The 20,338-nt window shown below is 43.1% G+C and overlaps 1 protein-coding gene across 2 annotated transcripts in view; it reads right to left on the minus strand.

Annotated features, from left to right (window-relative positions):
• Nucleotides 1-20,338, minus strand: part of LRRTM4 (leucine rich repeat transmembrane neuronal 4) — a 964,988-nt gene that overhangs the window by 881,502 nt on the left and 63,148 nt on the right. Inside the window, exons 1-2 of one of the 2 annotated variants that reach the window (XM_043536297.1) lie at nucleotides 7,839-7,943; nucleotides 2,986-3,078 (exon numbers count right to left, since the gene is read on the minus strand). The gene's annotated coding sequence lies outside the window, so the exon portion shown is untranslated. Of the gene's footprint in view, nucleotides 1-2,985; nucleotides 3,079-7,838; nucleotides 7,944-20,338 lie in introns of those variants that run through there. The other variant, XM_037886267.2, reaches the window with a different exon arrangement.

The raw sequence follows: 20,338 nt of genomic DNA on the forward strand, positions 1-20,338 counted from the left end.
AATAAGAGACTGAGAAAGATTGGCAGAATTTGACCCACAGGTAAGAAAACAAACTAGTAAAATGATTTTCACAAGTGTTTGGCATAATACTGCTCCCACTAAGGCAGTCAGGCTGAGTGCTTTTGGAAATCCCACGTATGTGCATCCCAGATTTTTAACTCCTAGAAGATGATTTTTGCAGATACTTCCCCCAAACATCTGCACAGTTAATCTCTCCAAAACCAGAAAGTTCTAGTGAGATAGCCCATCCCATCAGATACGAGCAATAAAAAGTCAGGGATAAAAATGGTGAGACTTTGGAGATGAAGGAAAAGTCCCTCAATGGGTGAAATACACCCCTGTACAGAAAGCCAGCTCAAGGTCCATGAATTACTTGAAGCCCACTTAGGTCCTCAAAATAGAGCTTTGGGCAGTGCATTCACCTTGTGCAGAATCTCCGCAGAGATATAAAATGCATCCAATATTTGACTGTCTACCTCCAAATCAGAAATGGACAGTTATACAGCATTGATACGCTTTTGAACCAAACTGGTCCTAGTTGTTTCATTAGCAATAAATGACACAGATGGTAGAGTTCTGACGTTTACTGAGCATGCACAGAGGCCAGGGATACATGCTTAGAGGCCTGTGTTTGTCGGTAGCAGCCTGGTCACAGCTTGCATTCCTGAGCATCTGGTTTTGCATCAAATTAGGTCCCTCTTTCTCTAGTTCCATTTGGTGTACTACTACCCATAGATGTTGAAAGTATTAATTTTGGCTGCATGATGCCATATCAACAAAATTACCTCTGGCGCATTCTCCACTTCAATCACAAGCCTATTCAGCACCCACTGTGGCCTTTGTGACCCCCAAACAGTGCCAATCTGACTACTAACATTGCAGAATTATGCAGAAGGGGAGGGGTACCAAAGGGGCACTTTGCACCAGGCCTCCTATTAGAGAAAGCTCCCAAGCCAATTGCCAGCAGTCAAATTCACAGGCATGGCATTTAATGCACAGTGGAAAACATGCATCAAGCGTGATGCACAGGGGAAAACATAATCCCAACTATATATACAAAATAAAGGGAGTCTAAATGAGCTGTTACCACTCAATGGCTAGTAGCGAAGATGGTCTGGAATGGAAACCCATGGGTGTCCCTAAACCTTTGACTGCCAGATGCTGGGATGGGAAGATCGCTCAATAAGTGCTCTGTTCTGTTCCCTCCCTCTGAAGCATCTGGCACTGGCCACTGTCGGAAGACAGGATACTGGGCTAGATGGACCATTGGCCTGACCCAGTCTGGCCATTCTTATGAGGATTGCTCTTCACGACAGTTGCATTTAGCAGCTGTTAGCTGAAGTGAATATTGTTCATGCATCAGTACTGGAAGCATTCAGCTTTACAAAAGCTACTGCATACATATTACTTGCTTAAAGGCAATTCTTTGAAGTTTATAATCTCTTCTCTTTCTTGCGTACTCCTTTCCCCCCCCCCCCCCCATGTGTGTGTTAATGCCTTACCAGAGTGAATTGTGCTTTGGCATGGTCTTTGATACTGTCTTAGTGTGTATTATAAAGATAACAAGAATTGTGACTACGGGGAGTCTGAACAAGTCCCCAGAGGCATGTTTCTTTTCAGCTCTTGTTTTACCAACAGCTGATGGCATAGAGTGTTAACATGAAGCATCATTAGTATTACAGCTTGTATTAACTTTGCAGGAGGAGATATTTCTTCCACCATTTCCACAGGACTATTGTCTAAAAGCAAAGTAGCAGGTTTCTTGCTAAATAGTGGAAGAATCTATCCCTTGTTAGTCACATTCAGTAGTGCTTTGCTTAGCGAGTACTCTCGCTCATTTTAATGGGACTACTTGAAGAGTATCGAGCTGCTGAATGCTAGGATGCAAGGAAGGAACCTTAGTTTGTATGACCCAGGGAAACTGGTCATCAGAATTGTAAGGGCGGGAAACTGCTGGAGGAGTATTTGGAGTTTTTAGGTTGCCTGGCTTACTGGCAGTGGGTTATATATTAATGGTACTGAAGAACTTGTATGGAGTGTGGAGAGGTGCCATTTTCATTTCCCTAGCATGTTTATAAAGCTAAGTAAACAATTAAGAAGTCATTTGAACCATCAAACTTAATTCAACGTGAAGGCAAACCAAAAGTTTACAGACTCAACATGTCCAGATCTATTACTAATCCTTGTTAACCGAGACCATCCAACCCCTCCCCACCCACCAACATTCACAAAAAAGGCATCTCAAAACATATTTCCCTCTTTTCTGGTAAAAATTGGACTATATGGCACTTTTATCAAAATTTTAAACATTGAAAAAGATCGAACAGCTCTAAATTCAACAACAAGGAGGGAAGAATCTATGAGCTCACGTATCCGGTCTATAAGATCTAAAGTCCTAGGAACCACATTTCAGTGCCCACTGGGTCAGCTCAGCCTTCTTAAAGTAGATAAATAACCAAGTAATAAATGAATGAATATGACTGAAAGTGACTCTTTTGGATGACACTTCATCTAAATCACTCTGGTCCCCAAATTGAGTGTTCATACAACCTCATGGCACAAGTTTCTCCTTTGTGGACAGCAAGAAAACAAACTCATCTTATTCCCTGCTTCTATGAACTGAACCAGTGCCCACTGGAGTCAATGGAATGAGGCCCACTCACTTCAATAGGCTTTGGACCGTGTACCAAAAGAAAGATTCCTTTTCGGCGCTTTCAAAGTCAGGTTTGAAAAATGCACCTCTGTGAGTGCAGTCCCACTTGTTTCTCACCCTAAGCTACAGACAGTTTTCACCAGCATAACCTTCTCATTACTATATGTAGCACGGTGTTTAAACATATACATTTTGTTGATAGATTGTCACTTCAATTAGTTCACCAGTTGATTTTGTGTAATTACAATAGTTTGTCATTTGGTTGTTCTCTCTAATTTGTAGTCTCACTTATATAAATTAGATTGATTTATAGGAGTGTTTGCGTGGATTACCTTGTATATGCAAATTGCAACTGGAGCTCTCCTTAGCCTGCTTGATCATTTCACTGCATCATGCACTCCCACTGGTGGTTTTTATTTTTTGGCCTAGGTGATAAAAAGAGAAATCACTGATGAGAACAGAGTGCTGGTATTCCTGAGACCAGATGTTCTTCCCTTGTTGCCTGGGCATTTTGGATCGGCTGAATTTTAGAGAAGGCAAGTGAGGTAACCCTTATTTAAAAAGAAAGAGTGATTATTCTTGCACTGAAAGTGGTTAGAAAAGGACAGTGGGGGGCAAGACTCCTGTGTTTTATTCTCAGCTCTGCCAATGACTCGGTGTGACACCTTGGGCAAATCATTTAACCTCTCTGTACCTCAATTAACTCAAGTGTAAAATAATTAATTCAGATTTATAATTATACAGCAGCGTTCATCAGGGGATCACAAACTGACTCAAATTATTATTAATAATAGTTCCAAACATCAGAGTTCCCTGCAGTATTACTAGTCTGCTCAAGGCCATCACTGTAGAATGGACACACATCGCTCTGTGTTGTAAATGCTATATTGTATAGCATTTATAAAACAGGTAACTACTTAAAAAGCATAAGCCGCAAATGCCTCAAGGCCTGATTTTCCATTGCAATGTACCTTGTGTAATTACTATAGCTGTGTGAAATGGGTGTAAAACATTACCAGATCAGAATGGCAGTGTTCTGCATTCACTTTGCACTGGTGAAAATTTCTAGATAAGGTCCAGCCAAGAATCAGGAGCCCAGATATTAGCACTCTATTAATGTTCCATCTGTGTATCATTAGTGTAAAGTATGCACATTCTGAGAAGTCATGAAAACATTTCTAATCAGATTAGATTTTGCAAAACTAGAGCTGGCTGAAAAACAGAATTTCTGTCCTACTGAAAATTGAGATGTTGGAAGAAAAATTCATCCTGAGTCAGGACAAAAAGTAAAAACCTTTAAATTTCTCATAGAAATTCCAGAAACAGCTCTGTGCAAATCCCCTTGGTTGGTAACCAAAATATAATGCTTTGAGTGAGGGCTACATTGTGGCTTTGCTGCTAGCCCTTGAAAAAAAGAAGCAGTGCACAGCTGCACCATCCCAGAAACAACACAGGGACAGAACTATGCTACACGATTACTGACCCACACCACCAGCAAATTATTTCTCCCCCTTATGGCTAATCCACTTCACTGACTGGTGTGTAGAGAAAGACAGAGTCTAGGTTCTATACGCTCCCTATCCAGCCTTTGCCCACCTGCTTAGGGAGGAGAAAGGTGTAGTGGGCCCCCCGTGACCAGAGCCAAGGTCTGGTAGCACCACAGGGGCATTACTAGGGCCTGAATGGGGTGTGGGGTAGTTTCTTGCCCGCCTTTGCGTCTCTCCACAGGCACATAATCGAGCCCCAAACTGGCAGTGTAGGGAAGTCATTAAAGAATATCTCATTGGGATATTGTGATGATAAATACATTGAAAGTGGAGTCGTGCAGGTAACAACTTCCAATTCTTGGGGAAAATCTACAATTTCTACATTTGTTTTTATGAACCTTTAAAGTTCATTGGGGGCTGGAGGAGGTGTCAAGCGAAACATTTCGTTTTTATTTCAAAATAGTTTTGATTATCACATAATGTTGCATAAAATACATTTCAAATCAAAAAGTCACCTCAGAATGAAAATGTTCCATTCCGAAAGCGTCAAAAGGTTCCTCTCCCCCACGCCCGCAACCGGACTTGGTCAAAATAGACACGTTCCCATGGAAAGTTTCAATCTGGATGAAACCACATATTTTGATGGAAAAGTGTTCCATCAGAAAGTTTTTGACCAGCTCTAATTAAAAGATTGTGAGGGTGTAGTCAGGGTTGTCACCCCGCTCCTGCCTGGAAGGGCTTCTTAAACCAGCCCTGGGAGAGGGCTGGGGCAGGGGAAATGCTGGGCTGCGTGGGAGGCAGCCTCCGCTGTGGCCATGCCCCAAACAGACCCGGCTGACCCTATAAAAGCCAATGAAGCCAGGAGTCGGGGCACTCTCTCTCTAGCCTGTGGAGAGGGAGGGACCTGGCTGCTGGGAGCATACCAAGGTATCTGAGCTGGAGCAGGGCTGGGGGAAGGCCAGAAGAGCTGGGGAGCTCTGGCCTGGAAACCCCCCAGGCTGCAGGCCTAGTGGAAGGCCAAAGAGGTACTGGGGTTGCAGGGGGCAGCCCAAGGAGTAGGCAGAGGCAGCAGGTCCAAATCCCCCTCACCTATGATGAGTGGCGCTTACACTGCAGTCGGCCCCAGGGAACGGGGGCTAGGTGATGACTGGCAGTGGCCACAGACTGAGGCGAGGTGGGGGCTGAGGGTTCCCTGGGGAGGGGAGACCCAGATCTGTGCAGGGTACTGCAGGTGGCAGCACCCCGTCGTGAAAGGGGGCACCGAGGTCCGGGAGGGACTTGGGGCCCAGCAGCAAGCGAGACACCAGCCTGCAGGGGGCGCTCCGGAGGCTGGTGAGCTGATAACCAGCAGGAGGCGCCGCAGAGATGAGTCTGACGCCGTTACAGAGGTGCACAGATACTACAGTCATAAGGGACATGCAACTACAACAGACAGATCCCCACAGCAGAAATTATGGGAATAATGGCACCTTAAATCTTCTCAGGCAGAAATTAACTAGTTAGATTCTTAAGAGATGCAAGTTTTAAAAAAAACAAACAAACCCACAACGTATCAACTTTTTTGAAGTTTACCATACAGTATACCCCCAAAAAGTGCCCCCTCCCTGCCAAAAAAGACGCAACTAAGAAGTGGCACAGGACTGCTGCCAATTCAAAGCCCTGTCTATACCCTGCAGCATTGGGAAATCAGACAACTCTTGTTTTTACTATAAATAAATAAAAGATGGAGGAGGAAAACGCCTCTTGCTTACAGCAGTGTAAATCAGGAGTAACTCTGCAGTGAAGTTTTGCTGGAGTAAAGGAGAGGAAAGCAGGCTTCGGGTTCCATAAAACCAGAACATCAGGCTCAGGATAGTCTAACTGCAGTCTCATCAGACAGTAGGTGAGAAGAAACAATGTCCAGAAAACTATAATTTCATTGCAGAGGTCTGATGATATCAGACCAAACCTGAAGTGATACTGGAGCAGGTTGTTAAAGACGGAATTACTACTTGAGCTTGCAGTCATCAGAAAGAGACCGATATCATCTTCTATTCTATAGATTATATTAGATATACATTATCTGCCGACAGCATCTCCCAAGATAGCACGTTGTTTACTCAATATGTTGCTTGGATGAGTGCTCTATCTAGGCCATAGGTGCCAGGTAAACAGGCTTTTACTCCTAGCATCTGAAATAACTGGGTACAATTAACTTAGACTTGAATAAAGACTGGGAGTGGATGGGTCATTACACAAAGTAAAACTATTTCCCCATGTTTATTTCCCCCCCCACCCTTACTGTTCCTCAGACATTCTTGCCAACTGCTGGAAATGGCCCACCTTGATTATCATTGCAAAAGATCCCCCTCCCCCCCCCCCCCCGGCTCTTCTGCTGGTAATAGCTCACCTTACCTGATCGCTCTTGTTACAGTCTGTATGTAACACCCATTGTTTTATGTTCTGTGTGTATATAAGTCTCCCCACTGTATTTTCCACTGAATGCATCCGATGAAGTGAGCTGTAGCTCACAAAAGCTTATTCTCAAATAAATTGGTTAGTCTTTAAGGTGCCACAAGTCCTCCTTTTCTTTTTGTGGATACAGACTAACAGGGCTGCTACTCTGAAACCTGAAATAACACAGCAATTGACAGCTCATTAGCGATCAGCCCCATCCCTGGAACAGGAGAGTGCACGTGTTCCTGCCACATGCTTGTTACATCTCATCATATCCCTTTGACTTGAAGATCATGAGGGTTCAAATCAAAGGATTTTTGTTACTCTGTTAAGCTTTTCAACCATCACTGCTAGGCTGGGATGCAGATAACTATTCATAAAGATGGTGAAGCTACAGGGTAGGTTTTGACTTTATTTCCCCCACTTTTGTCTTTATTTCCCCCACTTCTCTTTGTATACAGTATTGAAGCTGTGTATAAAAAAACAAACAAAAAAAACCTCAGACACCCCTGCCCTTTCAGGGTAAGTGCTACATTTTTTTTTCTGCATGACAGATGTCACTTCAAGTTGCTAGGTCTGTATGTATCGACGGTAATGGAAATGGACCAGATCCCCAGGTAATTTAAGTAACTTTCAGCTACAGTGATTTATGTCAGCTGAGAATCTGGCCCACTGAGCTTAAAATTTATGTAGGATTTTTCCATATTCTCCAGATACTTGGCAAACTTGTTTATAATTTAGTTCTCTCGATAGTGTAGATTGGGAATACAATTTTCAAGAGTGCTTGGGTGATTTATGATCCTAAATCCCATTGTAAATCAATGTGCACCAGAATTTCACACAGCTGGGAAAAGCTCCTAGGATGAATCCGTGTTTTGTTTTGCACACAGTACCCAAACTCCCCACTTTTTTAGGCCAGGATCTCAGACTCACCCATCATTTCTACTCCTTTTTATTTACATATTAAACTTGTAGACAACAATATAAACTGCTTGCTAATCCAGGTTTCCCAGGAGGTAATGTTTGTTTTTCTCCTCTGTTCAAATGCTGCAACCAACTGTCCTTGAAAGGCCCGAAAAAAGGAAGCAAGAGACAAGAGCTGGAAGTTCCATGCTCCAGCTATTATTCTTTCGGGCGGAAAAGATGCCTTTGCATCAGTCTAGGCAAACAAAACTGCTTACAAACAAGCTCACACCAACCCAATTTAAAGTCCACAGACCAGGTTGTTTTAACCAGTCCCTCTAGCCTGTCCAAACACTAACCAGGTAGACTTCTTTTGAGGCAAGAGAAAGGATTCCCCGACAGGTTTAGTGCTCCAGTTGGCTAGCAAAGTCCCTTCTTCCTCAGTCTCAGGAAGTACTTCTCTCCAGCCCCCTGCTGTCTTCTGCAGAGATGGCTTTTATAGGAGCTGTAATCAGTTTCACCTGCAGCATGCCTGGCTTCCTAGTCTCCACCTTAATCTCTTCCTTACCCTTTGTATGCCTAGGGCCCATCATGGGAATGAAATCCATATGTGGCAAAGTGTCACCTCCAGCAGCTCACGTGGGAAATAATGAGCACAACCGGTTCCCCAGGGAGTTAAACAAAAACAGCCCCCACCTCACCCCAGCAACCCCTCAACAAAACATGCAGACAGAGAATGTAGTGAAGAATCACAGGTGGGCTGACATGTTACAGATGCACAGCTGAGGCACACATGCTCTGTGTTCCTACAGCTGAGGAAAATACACACACAATGGGGTTTCCTCCTCCTTCCCCCACCCTTCTGTTTTCAAAATCAATAACACTTTGGAAAACAGTCAGGATTCCTAATTCATCCATTGTCTAGGTTGTTCCTAACTATCAGATGCTGCTTTGAAGCAATCCTGCCAATTAACAAACATTCTGTTTCAGCACCCGTTGGGTGTTATTAATAGCTTGTCTTGTATATTCACATTTCTCCCAGTTGAACAGATATATTTTCTTCCAAGAATCAGCGAAATTAGATGAAAGAGGCAGATTAGGTTATTTTACTGCAGTGGTTCTCAGCCTTTCCAGACGACTGTATCCCTTTCAGGAGTCTGATTTGTCTTGCGTACCCCCAAGTTTCACCCCACTTAAAAACTACTTGCTTACAAAATCAGATAAAAAATACAAGTGTCACACCATATTCTTACCTAAAAATTGCTTACTTTCTCATTTTTACCACACAATTATAAATCAATTGGAATATAAATATGGACTTTCATTTCACCATATAGAGCAGTATAAACAAGTTATTGTCTGTATGAAATTTTAGTTTGTACTGACTTTTAGTGCTTTTTATGTAGTCTGTTGTAAAACTAGGCAAATATCTAGATGAGTTGATGTACCCCCTGGAAGAGCTCTACGTATCCCCAGGGGTACACGTAGCCTGGCTGAGAATCACTGATCTACTGGTGTTGCGAGACCGTGTTAGCTGATGGGGTTACGTGAACTGTTTTCTGATGGCAGTACTCTCTGCTCAACATTTTCAAAAGTGATTCACAATTTTGGGGTCCTATTTTGAGACCCAATATGAAGAAGGCAATTGCTCATCACTTTTTGAATATCAGACCCCATTAAGGTGTCCGAAGTTCCCCAAATCACTAGTCCTTTTTTTAAATTTTAGTCCCTTGTGTTTTGTTTCACTTTGCAGGTTTGGCTGAACCCTAAAATTTCAATGGACTTAGCACTGAAACACAGATATGTCTCACCTTGTCGTGAAAGCTAAACCACAGCATTCATCTGGAAGAACTGCATGGGGTTCAAAGTTTTGCAGATTAGTTTTGCAATGCTTACAACTAGTCTGAGTTCACAAACCCTTTTCTCCATGCAACTGAAACCAACGGTCCCTCCCCCACACACACACTTCTCAAGGAATACCATGTTTTATAAAAAAAAGGTTTTCTAAATGAAGAGAATCCTGTGATCTTGGTTTGGGAAATTTGGATAGGGATCCAGTTCTGAACTTGGCAACTCAGGTCTCTACAACTGAGTTCAACCCAGCATTTTGCAAAAGCGCGATTAAAATGACCACAGAAGCCACCATGAGTCACTTAAAATCTGGTTGCTACAAAGTAGGAGAACAATGAACTGCTGCTGTAATTTCTGCAGGATGTCAAGAAGAACACACACTTAGGTTTATGTTAAGTGGGCCCTGGATAGCACTACTTCTTCACACATATATTGATGGAATTGTGTTTAGTTGACTGTTGCATGCTACAGGAGTGAGAGTATGATTCAGAAGCCCTTGCCAGTTCAGAAATATAACAGATACTTCACCTGCTTGCTTCCCATAGGTCTGCCAGAAACCTAATAGAATTAGATGCTTTCTGAATGGACAAGTAATCTCCAAATAAGCAGTTCCATATTAGTGCTTAGCCTTTGCTGTGTTCATTCCTCCATGGGAATGTAGGATTATGAAGAGTAACACCTCCAAATATACGCGCGCACACACACACACAGAATATTTTTTTATACTGTGCATGTATAAAATGTAGATATATACATTTTTAAAGAGGTAACTGTGTGCTTGGAGCACTAGCCTAGGACTTGGGATTTTTAGGTTCAAATCCCCTGTGCCACCATAGACTTGCTGTGAGACATTGGGCAAGTAGCTTATTTTTTCCCTGTACATCAGTTCCCCATCTGTAAAATGGGGATAATAGCACTGTCCTGCCTCAAAGAGGTGGTGGGAAGATAAATACATTAAAGCTTGTGAAGCATGAAGCTACTGTGCTAACAGGGGCCACATGGGTGCTTAGATTGCTGTCTTAAAGTGCTTCAATCAATCTGATCTTCATACATAGAGCTAAGCGTAGCAAGAAAGGATAGCCTTGGGGTTAAACCACTGCACTGAGACTCAGGAAAGCTAGGTTCAAATACCAACTCTCCCTTGGTAAGCTGACACAAGTCATTTAAACTTTCCATCTGTAAAAGGGGAATAATAATATCTCCTTCCACTGGCCTGGTCTATTTAGGCTATAGAGCTCTTTGGGGCAGGGATTGTCTCTCACCATGTGTACACGCCTCAGCATGATGGAGCCATGAAGTGCTACTCTGGTATACATAATGACACGAGGAGACTGGGGTGAAAAAAAGGGGGAGGAACATGAGCCCACTAAGAGGGAGGAAGGGGAAGAGATTGCAGACACCACAAGAAAGCCAACATAAGGCCTAAAACAAGCGAGGAGAAGATAAGGGTAATATACTTGATGAAGTTACACAGAAAGATTGACTGCAGAAATCTGTCCAGACCATTTATTCCTCTGCGAATGACTGGATAGGCTCATTACAGATTCTGCCTTTGTTGCTCTTGAAAAATGAAAATGCTAATTGGTTTACTTGAAGTTTAATTGAAAATTAATAGAATTTCACTGGAGATTTGTTGACTAGGACTCAAGTGAAAATGACATTTGATTCCAGTCATACGAAAATCTGCTCAAGGACAGAAATTTTAAAGACAGTAGCTTTTTAAAAAAAAAAGAAAAAAAAGAAAAAAGAAAAGCTGACATGTTTATGTATTATTTCTAATGATTTATATCTGTTGGCCACAAGTGGGAATGGGCAACAGTGGACGGATTACTTGATGATTACCTGTTCTGTTCATTTCCTCTGAAGTACCTGGCATTGGACACTACCGGAAGACAGGATACTGGGCTAGATGGACCACTCATCTGATCCAGTATGGCCGTTCTTATGTTCTTATATTGTATCTACTGCTTTTAAAGGGGATTAGAATACAGGGTATAGCAGGGTAACAGACAGCAAAACTCTATTGCCTCCTCTTAGTGCCTGTATGATTCAATCAAAAGTGACAGCCATACAAACCAGGTCATTATATACATATTTAACAGCATCCCTAGATGGTTCATGTGAAGGAATTGAGACCAGGACCTCTGGATCCTAAAGGAAGAGCCTCTTCTGCTTTAGCTAAAGAAACAAGTTCATTAGCAGATTCAAACATCTATATCCAATCTTCCCACTGGAAGGAGACAAACAGCTATACGGTGTTAGCACAGGTTGCTATTTGGATTATTATTATTATTATTATTTTAGTTCTGGCAGCATGCTCAGCTGGGGGATACATAATACCAAAAAAAAAAAAAAAAAAAAACCCTAAAAAACAGTGAGGCTTTGAGACTGCAACTATCTAAGGCATCAATCCTGCAATGGAGCACCCCACAGGTGCCAAGATCCACCCACATGGTTCCCATTGCAGCCTCAAGGTTTAAAGCATAAAGGAAGAGAAGACAAGCCACCTCAAGAAGGCTTTACTGAGTGAGGTCCTGTGGCCTGTGTTATGTAGGAGGTCAGATTGTAGGGTCCTTCACACATTGTAAAGCTAGAAATCTATTAAATCCAGTGCGGGAGTTCTCACCATTCCCGAGATGATTGCACTTCTGACCCTCTCACTGTGTCCTTGAGGGCATGGGCTCGGGCTCAGGCCGTTAGCCATCACATGTCTTAGGGCAGTACCCCAATTTCCTCTCCCTCCAGACTGGGACTTGGGCTGCAGAAGCTTTCTATGCATTGCGATTATCACAGCAGAGTTGACTTTAGTTCAGCACCTGCAGTCCCATTCTCCCAAGGGCAACGACAGGATTAATCAGTGACCACGAAGCTTTGATAAAGCAAAGTACTATTTATTCAGAAGAAAAGCATTCTAGAGAAAATACATCTTAAAAACAACCAACAGCTTATATGCATGCATAGAGCTTACCAAGCGTCACCCATCTTCCACATGGTAGATTCCAAGGTACTTCAAGCCCTTTCTGAAGGGACTCTTGGTCCAAGTTTCACGTCAGTTCTTGGATCAAGTGAGTGACCTCTCTCCCCATGTTTGGGTGGATACTTTATACAGTTTAGAGCTCTCTTGTTGGTCAGTCCTCTTTAACCAGACAAATCCAGTTTAAGCTAGTACCCTACGGGGTGAAACTTCCACTGAGTTGATACCTGCATTCGGGATTTGCATTAAATAATTTCTAGAAATTTTAGTTCCTGCAGGAAACTCCCCATGGAGCTAGGAATGCAGTCGCTAGCAAGCCCATAGAGACAGACATAACATTTATAAAATTGACGTAAGAGTTTTTGAATTTTCCACGTGTACACAATCTGTCACAGGTGTAATTTAGATGCTGCTCCTACAAACGCTTACACAGCTACTTAGCTTTGCTCAGCTAAGACAGCTCAATGACTTCCAACGGGACTATCCATATGAGAAAAGTTAAACAGTTGCCTAAGTTTTTGCAGGACTGTGGACTTTGTCCTTTGGTTTTTATTTTTTGCATTTTGAATTATAAACTCACTTTTGGTTACGTAGGTAAATCCCTGATCTTCACAGAATAATAAGCTGATCTCTCTCCTTGCTAAAAAGTGTGTGGCGACGTTGGACCTGTGCCTCCTGAGGTTGTTTTCTTGCTTTACAGCTCTGTATGCAGCTAAATATAAAAAAGTGCTGAATCAAAGCCATTTGCTAGTGCTGTTTTCTATTTGTTTCACCTGAAGGCAAGTCAAAGGGGAAGGTTAATTCCTGACGCTCCAACGTGCTAGAAACTCTATTACACAAGCTGGAAAAGCAATACCTTTCAGTCAAGCTATAATAATTGCAGGAATTTCTTAGTTGTGAGGATAAATACATTGAAGATTGTCAGATGCTCAGCTACTACAGTAATGGGGCACCACATAAGTTCCTTAAATAGGCAGGCGGGACTCCGTAGTTGTATCTGCAACATCCCTTAACCTGTCTGCTGCAATTAGGTGACAATTAGTACCCAGGGCTGGTCAAAAAAGGATAAAACTTTTAAAATTATTTTGTTAAATCGTTTTGTCCAAAATTTTAATTCTTGGAAAAAATGTTGACCAGGTACAGTGAAACAAGCCCTTCGGAAATTCCAGGTAATGGGACCAAGTGGGGCCACAAGAGACTTCTGGAAATGAACTGGATTCACTCAATAGTTATTTGGCTGATTGGAAATCAGCCCCTGTCAACATTACTATGACAACCCATTCGGATGACATTTGATATTTGCATGCACCACATTACAATTTCAATGCACTAACATAAGAATGAGTCATGTAAGTCCAATCTCAATTTACACACATGGGTACCTACCCTTTCCTTGTGGCTGACTTGATTGCTTCCCTTCCACTCATGAGGGTAATTCAGCACTAATAGAAAATTTCTATTGATCTGAACCACACCGCTATCCAGTCTGAATATTTTCAGTATTAGCCAACTAGGAAAATAAAAGGACATCCTAAGTTACCCACTTAATTTTTTGCTATCAAATTCCTTCATCGGTTATTCTGGGAGATCAAAAGATGGTCGAATTCGAGATGTATGAGTTGAAATGGAATCTTTCTTTGCTGTTTATTAGATTACTGTATTTGGCATACATGGTAATTATATCAAGCCCAGATTTTTAAAGGACCTCACCTCATTTCGGGACCTGATGGAAAGTGCCTATTTTCCAGAGATCTCTCAGCACTTAGCAGAACCCACTATTCTTAAACATGCCAAGTACATTTTTTCGATTTGTTTTGGAAAATCTGGCCAATTTATTTACTTTCCTGTCTAGGAGCTCACAGAATTTGTAAGGGATCTATGGTACTTTTATATTCCAAGATCTCAAGCCGGCAAAGACTCATGTACATGCTCAACCTGTGGAGATCCCCTGAGTTAACTTAAAGATCAGCATGAGCAGAAGTCTTTGCAGAATCAGGGATGAAGTCACGGGTTCGATCGTAGCGCAGGGGGTTCGTGTCTGAAGAGTATGACTATCCATTGGCTGTTCAGTGGCTGATGTGAAATGAGTTGCTCATTCTCAGACTAGTGGCGCATGTTGTAAGAAAGTGCAACCACACTTAGTCTCCTTGTATTAAGAGAAGGAAAGGACTGTGCCATGAAGACTTAACTATCCTCTCCCCATGACAGGGAATCCATCCACAAAAGGGTTGAGTCAGCAAGCTGAAGTTTGCACCAAATGATGCTGCCCAGGCTGCATTTGGGTACCCAAGAAGGAAAGATTTCCTCTCTCTGTTTGATCTTGTTGACTCTACTAGAGCTGAGGACAAAATTGATTTTTTTTTCAGTTTTGTGGCCAAAAATCCATCCAATTTTTGTTCTCACCTTTTTTGCACCACAATAAAAACAAACCAAAAAAAAAAGTTTTTTGGCCAAAAATATATATATATGTTTTTTTCCATTTCATTTTCAGGCATTTTTAACCATTTTGAAAGGAAACTTTTTGACTTTTGAAATGTAGCTGGATTTGTTTTTGTTTTTTTGAAAGTGCTGGAAAAAAAAGTGACTTTTTCAAGAATGATTCTCTCCAGTTCCCCCCACCAGAACTATTCACCATATCAATCAACCCAAAGCTGCATTTTTCAGCCCCAAAAATGTCACTCAGCTCTAATGCCTTACTAGAACAAAGGGAATAATTAAAAAACAAAAACAATCTGGGGAAATTGTGCAATTAATTGCATACATTCGAATCGTAGAATATTAGGGTTGGAAGAGACCTCAGGAGGTCGTCTAGTCCAACCCCCTGCTCAAAGCAGGACCAACCCCAACTAAATCATCCCAGCCAGGGCTTTGTCAAGCTGGGCATTAAAAACCTCTAAGCATGGAGATTCCACCACCTCACTAGGTAACCCATTCCAGTGCTTCACCACCCTCCTACTGAAATAGTTTTTCCTAATATCCAATGTAAACCTCCCACACTGCAACTTGAGACCATTGCTCCTTGTTCTGTCATCTGCCACCACTGAGAAGGGCCTAGCTCCATTGAAGGCTGCTATCAAATCTCCCCTCACTCTTCTTTTCTGAAGACTAAACAAGCCCAGTTTCCTGAGCCTCTCATAAGTCATGTACCCCAGCCCCCTAATCATTTTTGTTGCCCTCCGCTGGACACTCTCCAATTTGTCCACATCCTTTCTGTAGTGGGGGGCCCAAAACTTGATGCGATACTCCAGATGTGGCCTCACCAGTGCCAGATAGAGGGGAATAATCACTTCCCTAGATCTGCTGGCAATGCTCCTACTAATGCAGCCCAATATGCTGTTAGCCTTCTTGGCAACGAGGGCACACTGCTGACTTATATCCAGCTTCTCATCCACTGTAATCCCCAGGTCCTTTTCTGCAGAACTTCCTTTAGCTAGTCAGTGCCCAGCCTGTAGCGGTGCATGGGATTCTTCCGTCCTAAGTGCAGGACTCTGCACTTGTCCTTGTTGAACCTCATCCGATTTCTTTTGGCCCAATCCTCCAATTTGTCTAGGTCACTCTGGGCCCTATCTACCTCTCCTCATTAGCAGATGGTTATAATCACAAAGGGTGAATTTTGCTCCTATGCCAAGGACAAGCAGAGGGTCTTTTCATCTCAAGTCCCTCTAAAGACCAGATAGACCACAGCTGATGATGAAGCCTAGCTGAGAACAAACAGGCAAGGCTAATAGAAGGCCAGGAAGGGGCGGCAGTGAGGGAACATGTAGCTGTTATCTGGACATTAGAGAAGGAAGGAAGGGAACCTTGGGGAAAGGGTGTAGGAAAAGGTTTAGGGAAAGAGCAGCAGGGTTTACAATGGTGCAGACCTTGCCTGCTGATTAGAGAGTCTCTGAGCTGGAACCTGGTGTAGACAGCGTGTCTGGGTTCCCCTGCCAGCCACTGGGGAAGTGGTACCATCTGGGCAGTGAATGGGAAGACTGCCTGAGACTGTACACAAAGACTTTTGACACCCAAGAAAGGGGTAAACACACAGTGACCTGGCTGGAGGGCCAAGCCATGAAGGAAGGGTATCTGGAGTTGCACAGAGTGAGAGAAAGTGGTTGGGGTGTTCAACCCGGAAGGAGCTAATCCCCAGAGCAATCAGGAGGAGGTGCCCTCGTAGTGAGTGGGACCCCAGGATAGCCCATCTCTAGGAATTACCCTCAATTACATTAAGAACATTCTACATCAGGATATATCTATTGCAACTTAACCACCAGCACCACCCCCTGAAATGAATCAAGCTTTCTCAAAGTGAATTACACATCAGAGCAAGTTTTGATAATGCGTCCTGAAGCAATTCAGAAGAGTTTCCAGATTAAAATGTGTGCACACAAAACATCAGGGAACACGGTAACTATTTATCTACTCATACGAAGGGAGTTCAGTATCTGAAAAAGGGCGAGGCTCACCCAGTGCCTGGTTCCACGCTTTTTTACAAGCTTTGCAACCGAAATGAATACTTGGATTGTGATGAATAGCAGCAGTATAAATACCAACTTGCAGTTGGAATCCAGCTTCCCCACTGACAACAGGTATACGATCCAAGACTGTGAAGGAATGTCAGCTATGACATGACTTAATGGCCACCGCATGACCTTTAAAGAGGAAAGGAAATACATTTTTTTCACACCTGCTGTCACTTACAGGAACAGAGTCCAAAAGGTAGGTCATTTGCAAAGCAATTACAAAAAACCAAAAAAACAAAAAGGCCAAGATTTTCAAAGTCACCAGTGATTTTGGGTGCTGACATGTTTACGTATTATTTCTAATGTTTCATATCTGTTGGCCATAAGTGGGAATGGGCAACAGGGGATGGATTACTTGATGATTCCCTGTTCTGTTCATTCCCTCTGGAGTACCTGCCATTGGACACTACCGGAAGACAGGATACTGGGCTCGATGGACCACTCATCTGACCCAGTATGGCTGTTCATATATTTTATCCACTGCTTTTAAAGGGGATTGGGATACGGGGTACAGCAGGGTAATAGACAGCAAAACTCTATTGCCTCCTCTGACAGCCTAAAAAGGCCAGAAAGGGAGTGCTACCCTCTGAAAACAAAATCAGACCACTTTAAAGGTGACTCAGGTTGGGCACCCAAGAAGTGATACCCCCAAAATCATTGGTCACCTTTGAAAACCTTGGTCAGAGTCCGTGATTTCGAGGGGGCAGGCATTTGTGACCTACATTCCTAATGACAATCACAGCTGCCTGACAGAGATAATGGGAAATCTCAAGTACATAGATCCTTTGTGCCAGCTGGCAAATCTGGCACATTGTGTGTCCTTCATCAAATCCGTTAGTCTCTTTGTGCCCCTCCGTAAACCTGCTACGTTTACCTGGTTCACACACAGTAGAAAGGATTTAGCTTCAAATTTACGTTGGAGACAATTCAGCCAGCATCAAAGTAGATAGGATTTGTAACAGTGTATGTTCCCTGCATGAAACTGGCCTACTTCTTTGATGCTTCATGAAAATGGGACAGTCTGTCTTGTAAAATGGCACGGGATTACACAATGAAACTTTTACACAGGGAAAAGTTTAGGCACGCAGCGTTGTTGTAACTGTGTTGGTCCCAGAACATTAGAGAGACAAGGTGGGTGAGGCAATCTCTTAGTGAGCCAACTTCTGAGTCAGCTCGGAAGCTTGTCTCTCTCACCAACAGGGAAAAAGATATTACACTCTTCTGGGAGGGAGAAGGTCACCCTGTGCAAAGTAACCCAGCACAACCCCTTTCCAGAGGTTAACTCTCACTTAAGCCCTCAAGACACTGCTTAAATGGGGCTGAAGCTGTTTATAGTCCTTGCTCCTCTAGCCCCCCGCACAGGGGTGATTTTCACCCTGTGTGAATAGCAGGCAGGCAAATAAAGACTGACACTGTCATATCAGTTGGCTGGTTAAATTACGAGCCAAAAAAACCAAAGTGATAGGCTGAAATCTGGCCATGTAGCAGATGTTATAACACAACTGAACATGAGGCTTAAATAATGACATGAGTTGGAATCTAAAGGATTAGTTTATTTGCAACAAAAGCAAGAGGAACGAGGCAACATGAAGCAGAACAAACTACCTTTGGGACAAGTAAATCAGATCTGAAACTTGAAGCAAAGAAAGAAATAGATGTATGTTGCACAAGAAACTGGGAGTAACAGTAGAATTTCTTATTCTAGAATTTCCAAATTGATCAACATGATTTTGGAGAGTCGCTGAACAACGAACAATACAGGGCCTCCTCGTGTAGTGCTTAATATCAAGTCCCATTGCCTTCAATGTCTCAGTGTCTCACAGACTGAGTCCAGTGTGAGAAAGAATGGAAAGGCATGGCCAGTGAAACAAGCATGGGAATAACTTACAAAGTAAAAAGAAAAGGAGTACTTGTGGCACCTTAGAGACTAACCAATTTATCTGAGCATAAGCTTTCGTGAGCTACAGCTCACTTCATCGGATGCATCCATTACAAAGTAATGGAATTGTTTGGAGAATTTAAGCTGATTAACCAACAAAATGTTTCTGGAAGGAAATTATTGGTTGTTCAACAACCCTAAACGAAGAGGCAAAGGCAGGTATCCTGGTTCTAGGATTGTTTGAGAGGTTATATTGCTGAACCCCATGCTTAGTGATAATTGTTTTTGGGGGGACGGGGAGGGATTCACTCCAGGTTTTAGTTTCTTAATGAGCACACACGATGTAAACCTTCTACTGTGTTAACTACATGCTACAAGGGAAATTTCACATCCCAAATCGCCTTTGTCTCTTATGCTTTTCAAGCTATGATGGCAGTATTTACATGGTTATTATAAAGCAGTTAAATGGGTGGCAGCCAAAATGTCTTCAGCTCACTCACTCCACTGTAACTTTGTTAAGTCAGTTTACCCCAGTAAAACAAGCAGATAAACACAAAGAAAAAGGCAGAAAGGAGAGATGCTCTGTTACAGCTAGATGTGGGTGGGTGTTTAGCTGTTACATGATGTGAATCTGGTGTCATCACTCAAGCAGGCAGAACCCCCCTTCTAGCTAAGGTACTTATATGGCCCAGAAAACAGGCACTGTTCCTCAGGGTACCCCACTGTGGCCCTGAAGGCACCCTGTTTCGGTTTCTGTCTGAGCTCCCCCAAAATAATCCAGTCATAGGCAAGGTCAGTGGAAAAATATTCCATTTCTCATTTATTTAATATCATTCACCTCCCATAAAGGCCCATTTCTGCTCACCCCTCAGCTTTAGGGTCTCACAGTCCTCCTTCCTAGGACTGTGGCTTTAATTCTTTGCCTCCCCAGCACATAAATCAACCCTCAAGTGTAGTGGTTGCACAGCCCTCCTTCTTGGGCCTGTGTGTTGGCTGACTTCTTTCCCACAGTCGATCCCCTTCTTCCCTTCAGACCTCTCCCTCCAATCCTCAGGCCTGGATTGAGTTTGTCAAATGGCAAATCATTCTCCTACCTGGGGCGGCAAAGTTCAACTCGTGACAGGTGGTCTGAGGCCCATCTTCCTTTAACAGGCCAGCCACGCTGTGACAGGTCCCCCATCACCATAGTAGCCGAGCAACTCACAATCACAAATGCCCGTTGCCTAATACCCCTCTGCAGTAGGGGAGTGCTACTATTCCCATTTTGCAGATGGGAAACAGGCTATGCGGCTTGACCAAGGTTACACAAGAAGCCTATGGCTGAGCAGGGACTCGAACACAGGTCCCAGGTTAGCACCCTAGCCACTGGACCCTCCTTCCTCTTTCCCTTCTTGGGACTTACACGTCGGCCTCAGTGCTGGGGTAAGTTCAGGGAGGAGCTCTGTAAGAGCAAGCTTCCACGCGAGGTCCAAAGTCAATGGTGGAATATAAAGCTACCAGGCAGCAGATGTAGCTTGGGTTGGAGCTGGACCCCAAACTCAGCTCCCCTTCCCTCAGCCACATGAGAAAACCTAGCCCCACGAGTCAGTGGCAGAGCTAGGGACTTAACCCACATTTCCTCTTCCTCGGCCCTCAGATCAGGAGCTTGAC

Source organism: Chelonia mydas, chromosome 26, assembly GCF_015237465.2.
Source record: "Chelonia mydas isolate rCheMyd1 chromosome 26, rCheMyd1.pri.v2, whole genome shotgun sequence".
Classification (NCBI taxonomy): Eukaryota; Metazoa; Chordata; order Testudines; family Cheloniidae; genus Chelonia; species Chelonia mydas.